The 21,814-nt window shown below is 39.8% G+C and overlaps 1 protein-coding gene across 6 annotated transcripts in view; it reads right to left on the bottom strand.

Annotated features, from left to right (window-relative positions):
- Positions 1 to 21,814, bottom strand: part of MAPK10 (mitogen-activated protein kinase 10) — a 2,349,270-nt gene that overhangs the window by 1,036,685 nt on the left and 1,290,771 nt on the right. The window lies entirely within an intron of this gene.

Below are 21,814 nucleotides of genomic sequence, written 5' to 3' on the forward strand. Positions count from 1 at the left end.
CAACACTCACATGGATGGGAGGCCTATTCCAGAGAATGGGGATTCTCTGAGACACATACCTGTTCCACCAACATGTCCTCTTTAAGTCGCAAGCAAATTTTAAATGCTTAGGTCTCATAGTTCTGGTGCTGTTCATTCTGCAGATATGCAAAAGGTCCATTAGATGGACACCATGCTTGTACTTATAAGTTGAGTGACACAGTATGATTTTCTTACAACCTTAGACACATGTTGGTCAAAAGCCAAGTTAATATCTACATGAGTCTCAAAATCCCTGACTACTATTATGTTTACTTTTAGGGGTGTTTTATCAGTGAAGTAGTTTCCCTGGGTGGCAGACTTCCCATAAGGTATTATTATGCATTTTTGGCATTCCTAGCATTGTGTTAGATTTTCTATAAGATGTTAGTATCTTGGGGGATTTCTATGATTCCTAGTTTGCAATGTTTTGCAAATGTCGTAAGCCAGAGGCCCTTGACATTGTCCTTGACTTCTAAAAAATAGATGTAAAGAGGAGTGGACCCAGCACAAAGAGGACTCCATTGGTGACTGTCTGATGAATGTGAATGTAAAGATAAGCATCCTTGATGTCCAGACAGGCCACGTAAGCCTGAGAAAGAATAAGAGGAAACAAGGTTTGTAAGGACAGCATGCAGAAGGTAGAACTTTCAGAAAAGAATTGAGGTGAGAAAGATCTAAAATGGGTCTCCATGGGCCATCTTTTCTCTGTACGAGAAACATCCTGGAGTAAAACCCTCTTCCCCTGGGGGCACAGGAACTTCTGGATTTGTTCCCTGATGTATCAACTCCTGAAGCACCTGTGGAAATAGATGCAGTTGGTCTTGAGGTGGTGGAATACCCACGAATGGAGGAAGAGTTTTCCAGACCATGAAGTAGCCTTGTTTGATAATGGAAAGAACCCATGAGTCTTGAGTAACAGCTTCCCAAGCTGGAAGAGACAGGGAAATGCATAGAGAAAGAGGAGTAAGACTGAGATGAGTGTGGTAGTCATAGACTACCTGAACTGGCTGCGAGGGCTTAGACTGAGGAGCTTTCCCGCCTCCTTTTTGGCTTTTGGAAGTAAGAAGGTGAGTTTGTTTCCTAACAAAGGAAGTCTTTGAGAGATAATTCCTCTGAAATTTGGGAATAGGCAAAACAAAGCTATGTTTTAAGTCCTGTAGTTCCTTGCCTTTCTCCTGCAAAGATTTAAATAAATCTGCAGCTGCAGTCCCAAACAAAGCACTGTTGTCTAAAGTGGCATCCATTAATTTTGCTTTGATATCATGTGGAATTGGTTGAAGCATCAAACATGAATAGCTCCTAAGAACAAAGCCAGATGCAACTGCCCTGGAAGATGCTTCTGCTGCATCACAGCTGCATTTAATGGAGTAACGAGCTAACCGAGAAGAAGCTCCTAAAGAGATCTCAGCTGAGTTTTAACATCAGAGTCTTAGAGTTGAGAAGCTGCTTGACATGCTTGAGAAAGAACAGCCAAAGCACATTTGATCATAAGGGTTTAATAATTTAAAGCAAGGAAAGCTAAGATAAGTATTTTTTTCCTTATTCTTTCCATACTCTTGCTCTCCTTATCAGAAAGGAGAAGCTTGGTGGATGCAATAGTCTGGAAGTTTTGTCAGAAGCAATGCAAACCACTACAGTATCTGCTGAAGGACATCTGTACAGAAATCTACAGTCTTCTGGCACTTTATAAAACCGATCAGGCATTTTAGGGCCAGGGCCTGAGAGCCAGGGGCCTTAGATACTGAACAAAAAGCATCCAAAAAGGCTGGTAAGACTGGAGGTACAGCTGAAGGGGAAGGGGAGGTCCATTTGTAAAAGATCATAATATCTTTTCTGCACATCAGAAACCTGAGAGCAGTTCCAGTTAAATAATTCCCTCATTTTAGCTAAGGTTTCCCCAAATGTAATCTCTTCCAACAGTGAATCCGTGCCATTTGACTCTTCCTCAGGGGAAGCACATTCAAGGGGGGATGGAATTTGAGTGGAATAGGCTAAAGATTCATTCTCAGAAGAACCCTCATCCTCAGATGATTCCAGTACCCTAATTCTCTTGAGTGGGGAAGAAGTTTAAAGGAGAAACACAATCAGCTGAAGGAGGCTTAAGAGCCATGAGTGCATTAAGCAAGCCTTGAGAAAAAGTTTCCCAATCTGATTGTGGGGTCATAGGTGTAGAAATGTGATTGGTTTTCTGTTTCTTTTTTAACCTGACATCAGCCTGAGGACAAGTGGAGGGACCCGACGTAGGTCTGCACTCAACAGTATTAGCTGGAATATCCTCCCTGACTATTATCTGAGGGATACCCCTAAGGCCTTCCAAAATAATGAGCCTTGGTTCCCCCTGACCATCCAATTGGGATGTCGTCCTTGACGGAGTCCAATGCGGTACCCGCTGAAGAACCCAAGCCAACATCCGGATGGACCTCCAAGTCTTCATCGACCTCAAGAGAATCATCAGAGGTAGAAGGCATAGCTGAAGAGTCAGACCCCAGCTTCTTGGCCTTCCTCTTCAACACAGGCTCAACAGAAGTTCCAGACATACTTTCCATAATGTCCCTAGCTAACTGCTTCAGTCACTGATTTTGTAAATAAATCTTAAAGGATGAAAGAAGGCTATGTAGGGCCTTAGGGACAAAGGCCTGACAAATATAGCAAGATGTATGATCATGCATAGGCCCGAAACAAAAGAAACACAGGTTGTGGCTATCCTTGTGTGGAATCTGTCTTCAACATTGGCACTTGCCTTTCTTGGATGACATGAAACCCTCACAACAGAAAGCAGTAGCTAGAGAAAAAAGAAAAAATAATAATAGACCAGCAGCAAAGGTGAACAGATCTGATGAATGAAGATGGAGTTCAGACTGCAGCAGAGAAGTTCTGAGGATTGTACATGCGGACATCGCTTTTATGTCCGACATTCTCCTAAGCCACTCATGTGACATCTCATGTAAAAACAGTACTTAAAAGCTCTTGTATACTGTCCAGAAGTAAGATCGCACATGGCGGAGGATTCTCTCATGTAAAGAATACTGCGACATTAGGTTAGAAGAATATCAAGCAGTGATGGTTTTATATGAGTGTATAGCAAATGTTTCTGTACAAGATATGTTATACTTCTTCTTCCAAGAAAACTTTTACTGAATTCCAAGTAAGGTCTGGGAAAATGAGTCCAAATGGACAATGTTTGATAACAACTGATGAAGCAGCAGTAAGGAGTTATAGTGGGAGGTGGTTAGAGAATTTCAGGAAAGCAACCCACATATCTGAAGGCAGACACCAATGGTGAGGACTGATGTCAAGGTGAAGAAGGTGGCATTCTAGGTGATCCTTGTAAAGGGTTCTGTTGAGTCATTTGAGAGATACCAGTAAGTGAAGAAAGCTGCAATGACAATAGTTGATAAGATGAAAGCTACAGCATGGTAAGAGTTTGGAGAGGCCACAGTGAAATACATCCAGCTGACCTCAGAAGTTCTGCAAAACTGGTTTGTGCTTCAGGGCAGGAACACAGGTGAGACCTCAGTCACACCGTGTTCAGCAGTGTATTGAAATATAGGGAATTAAATGTTCAAACAAAGGAAGTTGTGGGGAGGAGTTGGCATAATGGGTAAGGTATTTATCTCACAGATGCAAAGTACAGAGTTTGACTCTCACTCCTGGTTATTGGCTAGACTTACAATAATATGCAGACTAATAGACAACTATTTACCGATGAATTAACTGCATAAATATAAAGCTAGTAGATTTTTTTTTTTTGAGGTGGTGGGGGTTGGCATAATGATTAAGGTGTTACCTCACAGACAAAAGGTACAGGAATTGATTCTCATCTTTGAAGGGAAATTGGTTACGCTTAAGATCGCCCACATGGGCAGCTAGCCTAGTCCTTACCTATGAACCTAAGTTCAAGGATATCAAAGGGCCTTGAAAGCATACTGACTATAAAGTATTAGTAATCAGATGATTACTGTTTCATTTGTTTCCCTAACATATGTTGAAAGATGGACAAGTTGCATGAGCCAACATGTTTATATGTTGTGAGTCCCAGGAATGCCACAGAGCCCTGAAATCTTTTTCATTCCTAAGGATTACTAATAAAACATGTGTGATATTTGTTTTGCATGCTAAATATTGCTCAGCATTGACTAAACAATGCCAGAAATCTTCATGCACAGAAATATTTGGTAATAATCCACAACTATGAAGGATATTTTATTGCATATGCTTATTGATATTTTATATTAATGCTCGTGACAAACATGACAACATTTTCATACTGAGGAAGATATGGGTGTGCACAGACATGTGCAACTAGTGTCAAGTAGCTTCACTCTGAACCAGCCTTATTTAGTTAATGATAACACCTGGTTCTGGCATAGTATGCACTTCTAATGACAAACAAGCATACCTCTCAACTATCCAGATTTTGGCAGCATGTCCAGATTTTTGCCTCATATTTTTGGTCTTTTTCTCATAAAATTGTATTTTTCTGACAAATCATTAAGTACTCAAGTCAGAAAATAATGACAGACATTTGAGATTCAGGCTTCATACCCTTCAGAAAATTCATGGCAATGTAAAATATGTTATTCCATCAACTTTCTAAGTTTGTAAGAGCAATATTTAAACATTGTCCCTTTTTTAGGGCCTTTGTTTCCCCATTATTTATGGTTTTGCCCAGCTTTCATGAAGTTGAGAAGTGCGTAATCAAGTGATGAAATCTTCACAGGTAGACAGTTCCAAGAAAAGCATACTGCCTTAGTAGCATATTGTTTAGTGTTGGTGAGATACATTATATGGTGTTCTTGCATCCGGCATTTTCTATGAATGTTGCATGCCTGTGGCAGAAGACTAACAACAAGCAATTTCATTTTGAAGTAATTCTTCTTATATGCACATTTTGTATAGTTCATATATTGCAATACAGTGGCAGACATATTTTTGCATTCAGACCATATTGTAGTAATGGATAATACCCATAAGGTCAGTGTCATTTTAAATTTGTTCTTCTTAGTCCCATATGTCAATATTTTTTAAAGAATGCCTTGCAGGATTAGTAAAATATGAAGTGCACTTATGCCACAACCTTTAGAAGTATCATTAATTGTAGAAATGTTGCATATGCATAAGTCTTCTCAACTACAAACTAACATTTCTACCATATGTAGAAACACAGTGTAGCTAAACCAGGGTACACCATTAAAAGCAATGTCAGCTGATAATGATGGAACAGAAAGACTTAGCACTGTACCTTGCACCAAAGTCCATACTATGCCAAAGCACATATGGATTCTAACTCTTGTAACCTATGGAAATTCACAATTGATGATAGAACAGTGTATAAACAGTACTGTCCCTAAATGCATGGCATTCACACATGGTATCTGATCTCTGAATATTATGATTACTCCATCCCACCATGGCACAACATTTCACAAGCAAACCCCAACTAGCATAACTAAGAGTGTAACTGACTAACAGAGAATGCCAAAAAACAAGGAAAATACACAGCCATATTCCACTGCAGTCTGTAGTAGTCTAAGCATGATATTGGTAAAAGGCTTATTTTGAAATCTTGGATTTACTTGTATTCATTTGTCAACGAATTAAAATGCCTTTACATATATAACACAAGAGAACCATTTTGATAACTAACTTACTTCTAGGCACATACTACGCATGGGAGAATAAAATAATCAAGCCTTAGACCATAGCAGGAAGCCCATTAACAGGCCATGGTCTTAACCATCTACAAATACCTGTCCAGAATCTCTGCCTCTCAAAAAGTATAATTTGACCTATTCAGAGCCATGCCTCACTGCTGTACTGTTTGTGCTCCAATATTCTGTAAAGTCATGAAGCATGAGGTCATAACAAGGCCAACATATGCATATCCACAGCTAGTGGGATTTGGCTTTATTGGCCTGAAATTGTCCATTAAAACGACGAAACAAGTCATAGGCATTCAGAATTGCCAATTAGCTGAAACATCTGATGTACATAAGGATCATTTGCATATATCCCATGTGCCCCTGATACAAGAGGTTTGGGAAGTCACTTAGTAAAATTTCTCGCTCTCTGGAGTTTTCATTTAGTTTTTACTGATTGGCTTTTCAGTGACATTCTCACTCATTGTTTTAGTTTGTTGTTTGGGATGTTTTTGCAGTGACCCTAATGATAATGGACATCAGTTGGGTATAACAGCCCTGTGTTTCTGATGCTTAGTCAAACACTCTGCTTGTGCTCTGCTGATGACTTCATAATAAGGCCAAAATATGCATATCCACAGCTAGTGGGGTTTGGCTTTATTGGCCTGACATTGTCCATTAAAACTACAAAACAAGTCATGGGCATTCAGAATTGCTAATTAGCTGAAACACCTGATGTTCATAAGGGTCATTGGCATATATCCCACGTGTCTCTGATACAAGAGGTTTGGCAGGTAATTCAGTGGAAGTTCTAGCTTTGCTGGAGTTTTCATTTTGTTTTTACTGATTGGTTTTTCAGTGACTTTCTCACTCATTGTTAAAGTCATGAAGCAGGAATTCTAAAATTAATGTATTCATCATTATGCACTAAAATACACTCAACTGAAACATCTGAGATACATGGATAATATGATTAGCACAGCCACATAATAGTGAGTATCATATTTTACATTTTTTTGAGAAATTTGCTTTGGAAATGTTAATGATAATTCCAGAACACCATTTTTTTCTTACATAAAGTTCCATTGTGTAAGTAAAACTTACCATAACAGTAGATGTTTGAATGATCACTGCTGCAGTAGCCTTAGCTATATGGGTTATAGTCTGCCAAGGATACAACAGCTGGCCAGCTTCCAAAGTTTCAGGGCACCTTCCATGCGCCAAAATTGTCAGCCAGCTCAAGTTGAGCTGACTAAAAGACAAATTTGGGCACAAAGTCCTTCAGAGCTTTCCTGTCAGTACTGCCTCATGTACAATGACAAACCCTTACTCCTAAATCCCTGAAGTACAATTTGCGAGAGATGCTCCTACACTAAGAATCTGGAATCACTGCTCTCTCGCGCCCAGAACAGCAACACTAAACAGGCTGTCAGCTCACTCACCATGACTCATACTCATAATATGCACCTAATACATAAACCTTCATATGCAAAGGTACTCTCCAGAAACCTAAACACCAGAGACCTCTAAAACACAAACATGCAACACGAAACACAAGACCCAAATCGCCCAATACACATAAAAACACTAGCACCTGTGTCTCACCAAATAAGCCCTTAAGGCAATTCACAACTATTCCAAATGTTTTAGTTATAGATGACTCTATAGTGAGACATACAGATGCTCCACTAGGTCAGCTGCTTGTCTGGTGCAAGGATTCACCAGATCACACATGTACTCAAGTCTCTCTACAAGTACTGTTATGACTCCATCATAGTTCATGTTGGTGTGAATTACTTGTGATGTATCTCTCAGGACTATATGAAGAGAGAGACATCACTGAACTCTCTGAATATGTGTCCTAGGTGGGTATGTCTTTTGCTTTTTTTTCAAACACCTTTACTGAATTATCACTTGTAACATGGGCAAATTTACATTCATATAAAAGTAATCAATATGTATTAACACAGCAAACATTATACTTCACATAGATTGCAATATATCATACAACCTAAGTAACATTACATAAATTATTCAATTCCTGTCTTATTTTTTTAAACAAGAAACATCTTTAGTAAGTCATCACTTACTACATAGACAATTATACATTTACATAAATGAAAACAAACCACACTGACACAATCCTAGTTGCAAGTATTATACATCACAATATGGGTCTATATCAGCAATCCGAAATTGTAATAGGTCTAATCAATAAATGTCGAGCTGAAATGATTGACCTATTACATTTTCGAATGTCAATAAAAAAAATAAAATAAAATAAACTAAAGGGTGTAGGCAGAGGATAATCCCCCCTGCACCCCCCACACCCCTACTACTTAAATATACCAACTCTGAGACTGTACTACATTGAGGTAAACAGAAATCTCCCCTTATGGTTATTTCTGTTTACTTGTTCGATGTTCTGCCCTCTCGGCATTCTCAATGCGACAATATCAAATTCGATAATGTCAGCATTTGAGATGCTGATACGGACCCCACAAACCATACTGACACAGTCCCTGTAGCAAACATTATACATCACTTATAATCTACCCAATCTTTCTCACACAAAAATGAAATAGCTCATTTAAGTCCTGACTCCTTTTAAACCTCATTCCTCCCTTGAATGCATTGTTCCCACAATTCCCATTTTTTTCCTATGTAGTTTGTTCCTATCTTTTCTAAAAATCTCAATTCCAGTTGTTTTATCTCTGTTACTATATTCACTACATCCAATATAGCTGATTTAGATTTAGATTTCCATTTTCTAGTAATTGCTTTTTTTGGTAGGCACTATTATTAGATACAGCAAGGCCTTAGCATGTCTAGGCAATTTTGATTCTGTACCATAGCTCAGAAAAATCACATCCCTCATCACACCAATCTGCCCACCCAGCATCTCTGGCAGTGCACCCCACAGGGAGTCCTTAATGTCTGCCAACTGATTGGACTCCCAAAAAATATGTTCCCATTTAAATCTTTCTTCCCCTTCACACCTCTAACATTTACTGTCTGCTTGAGGAAAAATCCTCTGGAGTCTACTTGGGGTATAAAAATATCTATGCAAATATTTCCAGGCAAAAATCCAAAAGCTTCTCGATTTTGTTGCATATGTGGGAGACATACATATATCCTCCCATTGTTTCTTTGTGAATTGCTTTCCAGTCTCTCTTCCCAATCCATTCTAACATCCTCTGATTGATTCTTATAGTTATCATGCAATATTTTATATGCCCTACTAATTATTCCTTTTGTAATGGCAGCTTCGGTTCTAGATTCTATTAAAAACTCTACAAGTGCTGGTCTTTTGATTAGGACCACCGTATTTATTTCTCTTTGCCTATACTCTGATATCAATCCCTGATAGAGAAGGCAATCTCTAACCTGCAGTCCAAAAAAAATTATTGGCCTCTTCCCATTATATCATCTTTCCTTCCCTAATTATTTGCTTCCAATACCTTGGTTCTTTTGCCAGTTTCCTCAATAAATTCCAGCCCCCTCTTGCCTACAGTCTGTATCCCTAATTGGAGTTATCCCAAATGGCAAAATATCATTTCTCCATTCCTGTGTTGGTTTAGTTCTTGGAATACTTTCTGCTACCTTATGGATATAATATTCTGTATGATTATTGCTATTCTCCTTAAAGGCCTGCATCCAAAATCCCGAGCTTCCCCCCGTTTTATCTTCATCCCTTCCCACTTCAACTTATAGTTTTCTGCTTGTGCTATGTACAGGAGTTTTAATGCTCTGAAATACCCCTTCAAACTTGGTAATCCCATTCCAACCTGTTCTACTGGAAGAATCAGTTTACCCCACTTGACTCTTGCCATCTTCCCCTCCCGAATAATGTCCTTCAGCTCTTTATTAATTGCTATCCACAACTTCTCCTCTGATTGATACAAATATGGCTGATCTGTGTATAAGACTAAAGGACTAAAAACATTTTAACTGTTTGTATCTTACTATCCATATCCATATAACAAAGATTCCATTTTCACAGTTTTTCTATTATCTTTTGTTTAGTCTCTTCTCACATAACCTTAGCTGCCACACTAGAATCATTTTTAATCCATACTCCTAAATACCTCATTTTATCATGTCCCCATAAATATGGATATTCCTGAACCAGTTCATGTGTGGGTACATAATTTACTGCTATTGCCATTGTTTTAGCGTCATTAATTTTGTATCCCGAAAAGATCTGGAACTGTCTCAAAATGTTCCACGACACTGTAATGTCTTTTTCTGGTTTTGTCAGGTATAAAATAATATCATCTACAAATAAAGCCAGCTTTTCTTGATTACCATATCAATTATATCCTTGAAATTCTGAGTCTCTTATTTTCTTTGCCAATAGTTCTAAATATAATGCAAATAATAAAGGGGAAAGAAGAAACCCCTGCCTGGTTCCTCTGCTCATGAACAATTATCAGAGAGGACCCCACCCACTCATATATCTCCCTAATCAACCTTATAATTAAATGCTTCCATTGCCCTGCTCATAAAGTCCAAGCTTACTCTCTCAAATGCTTTCTCTGCATCAAGACCCACCAATAACAATTGTATTTTCTTATATGCTGCTTCCCTCTGGACCATCAATGTTCTGTTAATGCTGTCAAATGTTTGCCTCTCTTCCACAAAACCACACTGATCCATATCTATCTGTTTTGGCATTACGTTTGCCATTCTTTTAGCCATTATAGATATGAACACTTTACAATCATGGTTTAGTATTGAAATGGGCCTTTTTAGGTATTACAGCTACCGCTGCTTTCTGCAAGGGTGGCGGTACTTATCCTCCTCTTAAGATACTGTTAAACAAAACCTTCCAGATCTGTATCAGTTTTTTTTTCCTACTAGCTTCCAAACTTCCACATGAATGCCATCTATTTCTGGGGACTTTCCTGTAGATTGGTTAAACATTGCAATTTTTATCTCATCTCTTCCTATCCTAACCGTTAGCGATTGAACCACATCTACCTCTAAACTTGGCATATTTAATTCTTCCATAAACATTTCCATTTATCTTTTTTTTTGATTTTCATATTTCTCTGCTTTATAGAGACTCTAACAGAATTTCTGAAATATTTCTAATACCTCTACAGGATCTCTTGTTACCTTTCTTGTTATAGGATCCCTAGGTTTGGTGACAGCCCTTTCTTTCTATTCATAGGTTCATAGATTCATAGGTGTGTACTAGGCTAATGGCCCTGGGGCCTTTACATGCCTAACCCATAGGATTACCCTGGCATCGTGACACCAGACCTTAGTTCCCAGTGCCTCTGTCAAGTAAAGCCACTGCAGTAATCCCTGGGGTGAATTTTCTATTTCCCATCCACTCATCAGGATTTCTGTTGAAAAGGGCTAGTGAAGTGCTTTGCTGGACATGTATGGGAAGTCTATTCCATAGCATGGGCAGTCTCTGGGTTATGAACCTGTCCCTCCAGCATGTTCTGTTGATTGGGGTAATGCGGTTGAGGTCTCTGGAGTGTGTGGTGCGGAGGGACTGGGATTTCTTTAGATGTAGCATTTCTGACAGAGCTGGGACAGACATGGCTTTGTAAGCGTCACTAAGTAGGAGATATGAGACAGAGAATAGTTGGAGTTTTTTTAATCTGTCCATATAGGACAAATGTTTAAGGCCTAGGATCCTCTTTGTGAGGTACTTTTCTGGCCCCTCCAGTTGCTGCAGGTGTTTAGTGAGGTACATGCCAAATGGGACACTGTACTCAATGATTGGCCTAATGAGGGATGCAAAACCCTTAATAATGCGATGTGTCACATAGAAGGACTTTCTGACCACAGTGGCAGGGTGGTGGTCAGAAGAGAGGTTGCTGTCAACCTGTGTTCCGGATCTCTTATAATGCCTTCTGTGTTCAGTGGACTACCTTCGAAGTGGTAATTCATGGGTACCAGGTTTTCCCAAAGGGGATGATGACACATTTTTTGGCATTGAGCTTAAGGCCATGGTTCTGACACCAGTTGTTGGTCTCAGTGAGGCCTTTCTGTAGGATGTCAACATCACTCGGGGAGTTAATAATAGCTCCCAACTTGCAATCGTCTGTGAACTTTGTCAGCCAGAGTCCCTTCGCGTTGGCCTGGACTTCAGAGAAGTAGATATCAAACAGGAGAGGACCCAGAACTGAACCCTGTGGGACTCCACTCGTGACTAGTCGGCAGTTTGACTTGGAGTCAGCTACTTTCACACTGTAGGCTGTACCTGTGAGCCAGTTTGCAACCCACCTATTGATATAGGGGTTGATGCCTAGCTTAGTGAGTTTTTCTATGATTCCTGAGTGGGGAATGGTATCAAATGCCATGGCCAAATCAAGGTAGGCTGTATGAACCACCTTGCCATCATCCACAGCTCTGATGACTGACTCAAAGAAGTCAACCAAGCTGAGCAGGCATGATCTACCCTTCACAAAACCAAACTGTATAGGATCCAGAGTTTGGAGATTCCCTATATCCTTGTTTATTAGGTCCATGGTGATGCATTCCATAGCTTTGCATAGCAGACTCATCAGTCTAATGGGGCGATAGTTCTCAGGGTCTGCAGTCGCTCCTCCTTTGCGGAGAAGGATGATTGTAGCAGTGTGCCATTCAGTAGGGACAAAACCTGAGGTGAGGCTGTCATTGAACAGGGCACACAGGTGAGGTGCCAGTTCACTCTGTAGTTCATGTTGAACACAGCCAGGGATATTGTCAGGTCCCATAGAAGCTGTATACTTGGCCTTGGACAGTGTTGTTTTAACCTATGGAGCAGTAATACCAGGTGCCTGGCAATCTACTGGTATTGGGACTGGTCCCTTGGGGGGGGGGGGTAAAGTTGGCAATGAATCTGTCAGCCAGTATATTGGCAATATCTTTTGGCTCAGTATAGGAGGTACCATTGTGCAGTAGCTCAGAGTAAATCTGAATACTGCTGTGGAGATTCTTTACATAACTATAGAAGGCCTTCTGGTTGTCTTTACTATCTTCTACAATTCTGTTTTCATAGCTAGCTTTAGAGGATTTGATGAGGGATCTCAACTTTTTGTTGAGGCTGATAAGGGAGTTTTTCCAGTCTTGGGACTTCACCTTATTCCACATCAGTTTCCTCCTTCTTTTGTAGAGTTTGTTTATGGCAGGCTACCACCAGATTGGCTTCCTTTTTTTTGAAGGAGAGCATCTTGGTTCTGTTAGGTATGGTGAGATCCATGTTTTTGTGTACATGCTTGTAGAGTGCATTGGTGTATGATTCGACAGTCATGCAACTGATTTCCATTTGCATGGGTGCTGTGAAGTTAGCTACCTCTGTTTTTAGGAGCCCAAAGTTAGCTTTGGAGAAGTTTTTCATGGTGGTTACCTTTACTGGGGGGGGGGGGGGGGTGGATTTTCAAGGTTATTAGTTTGTGGTCGGATCTAACCAGGGAGGAGTTGACTATTGGTGTAGAGCAATGGCTGCCCATGTTAGTAATAACCAGGTCAAGGATGCTGCTACCTCTAGTGGGGGTAAGAACGAACTGGTCCAGGGCACTGGAATTAATGTACTCCAGGAAACGTTGGGCAAATGTATTGGTATATGAGTAGTTTTTCCATTTAATGGAGGGACAGTTGAAGTTGCCCAGTATGAGAGTGTTAGTTGGGACCCTAATATTCTCCAGGGTGCTTAGCAACATGGAGTGTGAGTCTTGGGACATGGTTGGGGACCTATAGCAAGCTACAACCTGAATTGCTGTCTTGCCCAATGTTAGCTGCACCTGAAGTATCTCAGATGCATTATGTTGGGCTACTAGTCTGAAAGTGTGCATATCCTTTATGAATATGGAAACATCACTGCCTTTGGAGCTTCGGTCCAGGTTCTGGGGCCAAAAGGTGTGGAATGATTTATAGCCTGGTAGTCCAGGGGTGCTTTCTACTGCCTTGAACCAGGTTTTTGTTATGGCACAAATGTCGATGTTCTCCATTTTAAGGAGTGCTTCAAGCGAGTGCATTTTGAGATTTAGATGTCTAGTGTTGAGCAGCATGACCCTCAGATTGCATTTGTTTGTAGCTCTTACGGTGGTAATTTGGTCTTTGGGACATCACCTACAAAAGGCACTATAGGGGTGGCAAGAGCCTTGGCCAGTATCCAGAAGCCCAGGGGTGACAGGTGCAGGCCATCTCTGGCAAAGCATCGAGGTCTGTCAATTATGTCATCCCAAGCAGACAGATACTGGATCCCCTTAGAATGACCCCAGAAACTTAGCCAATTGTTGAAATTAATCATTTTCTGCTTGTACTGTGGCATCATTCTGGGTGATGGCAGGATGCTGGTCAGGGCTAGGGTCATACCCGCCTGGGCTACATAATCTGAGAGCTCCTCCATGTCTCTTTTCATGTAGTCCAGGGAGGTACGTCTCAGGTCATTCACACCCATATGTACAATAACAGAATCATATTTGGATCTGTTGTTGAGGGACCTGAGTGCACGCGTTTTGTGGCGGATCTTGGCGCCTGACAGGCAGCTGACAGTTACTTTCTCATTATTCAGCCTAGTTAGTGAGTAGGACATCATTGCGGCTCACTACTGAGTCACCTATGACTAGTGTGTTGAGCATGCTGTTTTGGCTTAGGGGCTTTGGTTGAGTGGCACGCTGTTTAGGAGAGTTATGTGACTCATGATTAGTGTTGTGTTGTGGTGGTCGAGTGTGTTTCTGCCTTGGAGGTCTCTGCTGTTTGGGTAGATTTTTAATGAGAGCCTCCATGAAGGTGGGTGTGCAGTTTGTGTTTTTATGTGAAGGCAGTGCTGGTGTGTGTTCTGGAGGGCTGTGTGTTCCATGTGGTGCAAGTGTTGACCTTCTCCTCTTGACCAGCTATTCCGGTCTTGGCTGGAGAGTGTGTGGCTTTCAGTTTGGATATATAAGTGCATCTCTCGCATGTCTGAGTGTTGGAAGGTAGGAGGAGAAGGTTGTCAGTGTACATGAGGCAGTTGCTACATTGCCTCAGGATGCCCAAGTTCACCAGGTTAATAGGAGAATGCACAGGGAACTGATTTTGCCTCCATGCCTGGAGGGGTGGGCATTAATAATAAGTACTGGAGCTGTTTCCTTGTAGAACGTTTAGTGCTGGTAGCACTTTTGTGTGCTACAATAATTGCTACAAGAGGTCTGGTAAAGTGCTAGACTCATAAGCTAGTAAAAGTGCAGGAGAGAAGAGAACTAGTAGATCTAAGGGAAAAATTGAACAGCAGACTTTATCACCACTCAGAAGCTTACAAACAGTCCTGGATACAGCAAATCTGTATCTGGACTAGACTAGTTACAGGAAAGGCAGGAACAGTGCAAACATGGCTTTTAAACCTTTTGCCTGAGTCATTGTGCTAAAAGGTTTTGTGCTCTAGTATTATTATCAAAAACAGTTGCTTAGCAGCAATCTTTCTAAGCTCATGCATAATATCCTTATGTTATGCCTAGCATTCTGCAGTTGATCCTCTTGTTCTGTGAGATTTCCCCTATTCTGCAATACTTTAACATTTGTCAGTCTCTCTAATTAATGCTTGTTACTTCTTAACTATAGCTGCCTTTCTTTTATTTCCATGCTAATTTTAAACTCCACCTTAATTTTATCCCACTCCCCAGCTATGTTTTCAGAAGAAATTTCTGTCCTGTCTAATAGCTCCTGAATAATCTCCACAGCACATTGCTTAAATTATTCTCTTTTCAACAGATAGGTGGGAAAGTGCCAATGTCTCATTTTTATTTCACAACCCTGTGCTTTTATTTTAGCTATTGTTGGTACATGATCTGAAATAGTTATTGGATGAGTATCAAGACCTTCAATTAAATGCACAAGTTCCTGTGAAATGTAAATTCTGTCTAGCCTAGCCCAGTTTTTATATCTTGGGGATTAATATGTAAATTCACTCTGAACTCCTATTACTGAATTCACATCTTCCATTCCAAATATTTTCCTAAATTTCTTCAAAAATCTACCCTCCTTTTTATATTTTTCCTTCTGGGGCCCCCAGACACATCTGCACTGCTGCAAAGCAAATTTCATTCCTCACCTGTAAGTAGTATTCCTTGAAGTAAACATTATTTGTTCCAGAATTTTCTTGAGCTCCATTATAGCAGTTTTAGATGGAATGTAAAAACATGCCAGTCTAATCCTCCTCCCTTGCCAGTAGCCCCTTAGCACTACAAATCTGACAGTAGTATCATTTTATCTTTTATCTTCTTCTATCATTATTGGAGCTCCTCTTACAATTAATATAAGTACTCCTTTTTTTCCTTTGTCCCAAGTATTCTGCTGAATAACCATCCTGAAAACCTTTCTTTATCAAATTCATATGTTCAGTTCTTTCTAGGTGCGTCTCCTGTAACATAACGACTTGCACTTCACATTTTTAATATAACTGACTACTCTTTCTTGTTTGTATTTATCTGTGAAGCCATTTACATTTAAAGACATTAAAGAAAGCATCATTGTATTAAAGTTATTATTCCCACCTTTTATGTATAACGCATTTTTTGTTAAATGCCTAGTTCCAGCTTTTGTGTTACATGCATACACTGTTTGGCAGGTTTAACTTTTATAAAGTTGTTTCTTGTCATTTCCATTCGTGCATATGTCACATCTTATAAAACTTTTTATTTTATTGAAAGCCCTCAAACAAAAAAAAGCAGACACACCCCAATACTCCCATTAAACCTATTAACTTAATACTAACACACAAAGCTATGTACAGCTACAAATATTGAAGTTTTTACCCTCCTAATAGGAACAAAAGTCCCAAACTGACAGCTGCACTAAAAGACTTGAGTTAACCTAAAAGAAAGGTTATCCATGATAAGAAGCATGGTGCAGCCTGTGCTTCTACTAAGTGTCGATTGGTTTTGTCTTATCTTTATAGCTCTCCCAGCTGTAAAAACTCCTGAATGTTTTCAAAGAACATTAACTACCTTGGAAAAGCCCCTGAATGCTTTCAGAGAACATCATCTGCCTTGGGAAAACTCCCGAATGCCTTCAGAGAACATCATCACCTAGCCAATTTCTCTTTTTCCTTCCTTTTTCCCTCAGCCAATCACTCTCCACCAAACTGTAGCCAGTTTCTCTTTATCAGATTGTTCCATGGAGACATGAGAACCAGGCAGCCAGTTTCTCTTTCTCAGATTGTTTCCATAGAAACAGGAAGACCAGCTGCAAAATTGTTACTGAGCATACATGTATTTGCTAGAAAAAAACTCATAATATTCAATGTTCTTTTTCATTTATTTGCTCTCTCTCTCTCTCTCTCTCTCTTAAAATGTGTTACTAAATCAGTTTAAGGTCTTTAATCCAGTCATTCCCCATGCAAGAATAAGAAAAAGCACATTCATTTTCTTTTATCATGCTTTTTAACCAGGCTTTTTTTTACATTGCAGTGCCTATATTTCTTTGAACAAGAAGAAAGAGAGAAAAAGGGAGAAAGGGAAGAAAAAAACGAACATCAGCACCTGTTTACAATCCCCATTGCACTTAAAAATAACTGAAAATAACTTTACAACATGGAAAGAAAACCACACACCAAAAAAACTGGTGCTATTTAAGAAAAAAATTACTTACAGTTAACTTTCCCCCTCCTCTTCCCCTTCTCAAAGCACTTTTCCAAACATTAATGACGTGAAGTAGGATATATGCTATAGAGTACCCCACAAGTCCAACAAATTCTGAAAAAGTCCAATATTTCCAAATTTTCTTGTTCTGTCATATTTCACAAATATAATTATTGCATTGTAATCTCATATTAAGTTACTGGTTTATTACTGTTCATCTCCAAAATCCTTTCTCTGCTTCATTTCCAGTGTACTCTCAATTCTTCTAGTCAACTCTCACACTCCCTTCCTTCTCTCCAACATTTTCCTTGGAAAATTTTGAAAAGGTTTCACAGGTACAGTGCATCTATAGTCTTTATTACCAGAAGAACAAGAAGTAAAATCTTCTTCTGTTTACTTTTTGTTGGACAAACTTTTGTATTTGCTCCTTAGCATGTACTTCATCAAAAAATGATTTGTCCCTCCAGGGAAGAATACATTGAAAACAGCTGGGTATAACTGTTTGAATCTCACACATGCATCTCAACATTCCCTGAATAGTGGAATAAATTTGCTCCTCTTCTGTCTGGTGTACAATGAGTAATCATACTCCACAAACACTCTGCTGTTTCTCACTTTTCGTACTTTGTCCTTCTGTCACAGTTTTGTCAAAATCAACTCCTTCTGCTGGTAGGATTGCATGTTTACTATTAAAGGTCTAGGTTGCTTTTTAGCCAGGTTTGGGGCATAAACATGATATGGCCTTTCAACTAACAACTGCTGTGGAATACCAGTCCAGTTGTTTATTTGTGCTTTCATAAAATTAATGCAGTCTATTCCTTCCAGCTTCTCTGGTATAGCTGAAAATCTTGTAATTCTATTACTTTTTGAAACATCTCTTCCTAACCAGTCTCATATTCATCCAGTCTTTTCTTCATTTCAACCTCTGATTTTTGCAGCTTCATCATCTCATCTGAATATCTTTTTAAAGCTTCTTCCATTTTTTCCAGCCTTTTGTTGTTTGTGTTAATATACTCTTATCAGTGCTTTTTTAACCAGATCTGTATGCAGTTGTCTTCCTGTAGGTTATTGGAAGTCATATCTGAAGGTTGCATTGCTTTTTGCTGTACAGCTGCAGAACTTTCTCTGGTTAGTATTCCCTCTTAACTTTTTGCAGCTGATTTTTTCCAGATCTTCTATATTTCATTATTCCTGGCATCTGTACACTGTGCTTACTAGCCATTTACTGAAATTTACTAATAAACACAAGTCTACTGGCCTTTTCTGTTGAGTTTCTGTTTTCACACTGGGAAAGCTAGAAACACACTGTTACTCAATGTGCAGCCATCTTGGATGTCCCAGTATGTTCCTAACTGTAAGAAGCATTTTACCCTTGCTTAGCATGATGCCACAATATAGACAGAAAATTACTGACTTCAATAATTGGCTCCATTTCTAGTGTCATTCTAAGGGGATCAAGTTCCTGTCAGGCTGGGACGACTTGGTGGATAGACCATGCTGCTTTGCCAGAGATGGTCTTCACTGGCACTTCTAGCCTTTCGGTTGCTGGCTAAGGCACTTGCCTCCCCCATAATGCCTTTTTTAGGCAAGGTCGCAACAACAAAATTCCCAACATAAAAATATTAAATACAAAGAAACTAAGGGTCATGCTGCTAAATGCTAGGAGTTTAAATCAGAAACTGCACTGTCTGGAAGCACTCCTCTCCCTGGAAGATGTTGATGTCTGTGCAGTCACAGAAAACTGGCTCAAGCTCACAGAAAATACCCCAGTCTTGCAAGGCTACAATGCCTTACACAATTTCAGACCACAAATTGAAGGTGTGAGAACCAAAGGAGGTGGAGTATATATCATCATTAAAGATAATTGCACCTCTAGACTGGTTAGGCAAGAAAACTCAATGGAGCTTCTCCAAGTGAAAATTACCATGAGTAAGACCCCTCTTCAGGTTATCATCAGTTACAGGTCCCCTTCCATGAACTAAGATGCCACCACATCTTATTCAGACCTACTTGTGTCAACTAAGATACAACCTAACACCCTAGTCATGGATTATTTTAACTATCCTTCCATTAACTGGGAAACTTACACAAGCCCAAACTCCCTCGCACAAAAGTCCCTGGACTTTGTTAACTCAAATGCCCTGGAACAAATAGTGCATCACCCCAGTGCTGCAATATTCTACACCTGGTACTCACTGTGACTATGTGAGGTATTGCAGCTATGCCAGGAGAAGTAGAGCAGTGGATGTCAAACATATGCCAGCACAGCTATCTGAAATTTTGTAAAGAATAATATGTCATTTGTATAATAAACTGATTTGTACAGATGCTTGTGTTGAAAAATGTATTTGTAAAGCTGCTTTTGTTAAACATGTACCAACAGTGTACCCTGCTGGTCAGAAAAAAGAAATACACATGTATTATTGTAACTATTTAAATGTATATGTTTTAACAGAGAATACTGGAAGATAAGAGGTTAATCTCAATCCACCTGACTTTGGAAAATATTAAGAAATTAAGTTACTGGGCCTGGGCCATGAAGATGTTATCTCACAGTTTTGAATGAAGCCAAAGATGCAATGTCTCTAAGAAGTATTGTTTATTAACTCCTGCAGGGAGAGTGGATGTGTTTTATGGTTTTATGACTTCCAGGAGCTGCAGCAGATCTTAGCAAGGCTCTCTATATGTGTATTAATGACACACAGGTGCAAAATCCTGGCACTTACTAGCAATGGGGGGCTGCATGGGAACCAGAAGTCAGATGACCAGATATATGTGATGTCATTCTGGAATCCAGCACTAAAATAATTTTTAATACTAGCTGAGACTGAAGCCTCACGGCAGTCTGTTTTTGGAAACTGACAAAGAAGTAAGACCACTCACCTACTTCATCTTGCCTTGCTCTAGTAAGTGACCAGGGAAAAGTAACTCTTTAGAGTAGTCAGGAAAATATAGTGAGATTAGTTAAGTACTGTTTTTCTGTATCTGTGTGAATCTATTCATCTGTGTTATTTTAATATTTCCTGTGGTTGAAACCCTGGTGTTTATTGTAAATAGATATTTAGTATTTGTGGCTGGTCCTTTAGAAAATATTTTAACCTTTGAAAGTACTCATATCTGTTTGGTGACTCTGTGGCCACTCCTGAAAGCCTTACTGCATTGGTCAAATTACCATTCATATTAATATTTTCACTCAATATAATTGGGTACCCTTGTAAAAGCCTTACAGCAGCTGGCTTAGGAGTGTCTGGTGGCAGTAACTACCTTAGAGTCTGGGCCGAATGGAGCATAGCTAGCAAACCTGTGCCAGCCTATCCCAGGTGTGTGTGTGTGTGTGTGTGTGTGTGTGTTTGTGTGTGTGTGTGTGTGTGTGTGTGTGTGTGTGTGTGTGTGTGTGTGTGTGTGTGTGTGTGTGTGTGTGTGTGTGCAAATCAAATCTCAAAGAGTGTGTGTGTCAGCTACTTGGAGCAGGGACACGCAGCACTGGTTTCACATACAGAGTGGAGGAGGACTTGGCTTGGACACTCTACTGGGGACTTAACTCTGCAACTGTGCCAGTGGGGAGCCTTACTTGGGACCTGGGAAGAGACAGAGAGAGAGTGAGTGAGAGAAACTCAGATCCCAGGCTGAGTGTGTTCCCTGTGTGCTCTTAAGGGAAATTGTGCTTGACGCAGAAAGTTGCATCTGGAAATACTGGGTGTTTCCATTTTTGCTCCAAGTAAATGTCCCTCTCCAGTGTCAGTGGTGAGGATTAAGTCTCCTTGATTACTGGCCCAGTGTGGGGATGTCACATTCACCAATATAAGTGACCGATGCACCACCTCAAGTGTAGGGCCCTCACTGGTTAAATCTGATAATAAATCATTCATTTTTGAAATAGCAATAGCACCAGAACTTCCCAAAGGAGAAGTCATGCTAAAATACTTCACCAGAGCTAGCTATGTCCTCTTAAGGGAAGGTATAATCCATTTCCAAGCTCCAGTTTCCACATATGGCATTGGCAGCTATATTAAGATATACACTATTGTTCTGTATAAATATCTACACAAATGTATAGACATAGCTATGTTAGATAGGATTAAAGCAAGATCCTCAAGAAAAAAACAAACCATCCTGGTAGACGTCTAGCATTAATAAATTATATAATAAGCGAAAGAAGCTGCTGTTTAAAAATGCAAAAGTGAGATCCCAGAGCTGGAAGAGTACCTTCCTCAACCTAAACATGCAAGTAAGACAACTCCTGAAATCTTCAAAGAGCAAATATGAGAAAAATTTGGCAATGATAACCAAGGATAACCATAAGGCTTTATTCAGCTACGTCTGCAACCTAAAAAGTAGGACTCAGATGTGTGCTGAATTAATTGTGGATGGCATCACACAAACTGATCCTGCAGAAAAGGCAAACCTACTAGCAGACAGGTTTGGTAAACATTTCACCCCCCCATCCCCACCAAGCATACCACAAAACACATATTCATCATCTACTCCCTGTATCACCAAACAGCAAGTCATCAATGCTCTCCAAGGCTAAGAACACAGCTTCCAAGGGAACAGATGGCATTCCAGGCTGTGTTCCTAAAGTTCTAAAACAAG

The sequence above is a fragment of the Protopterus annectens genome, chromosome 17.part0 (genome assembly GCF_019279795.1).
Source record: "Protopterus annectens isolate FY-2018-M chromosome 17.part0, PAN1.0, whole genome shotgun sequence".
Taxonomy (NCBI): Eukaryota; Metazoa; Chordata; order Ceratodontiformes; family Protopteridae; genus Protopterus; species Protopterus annectens.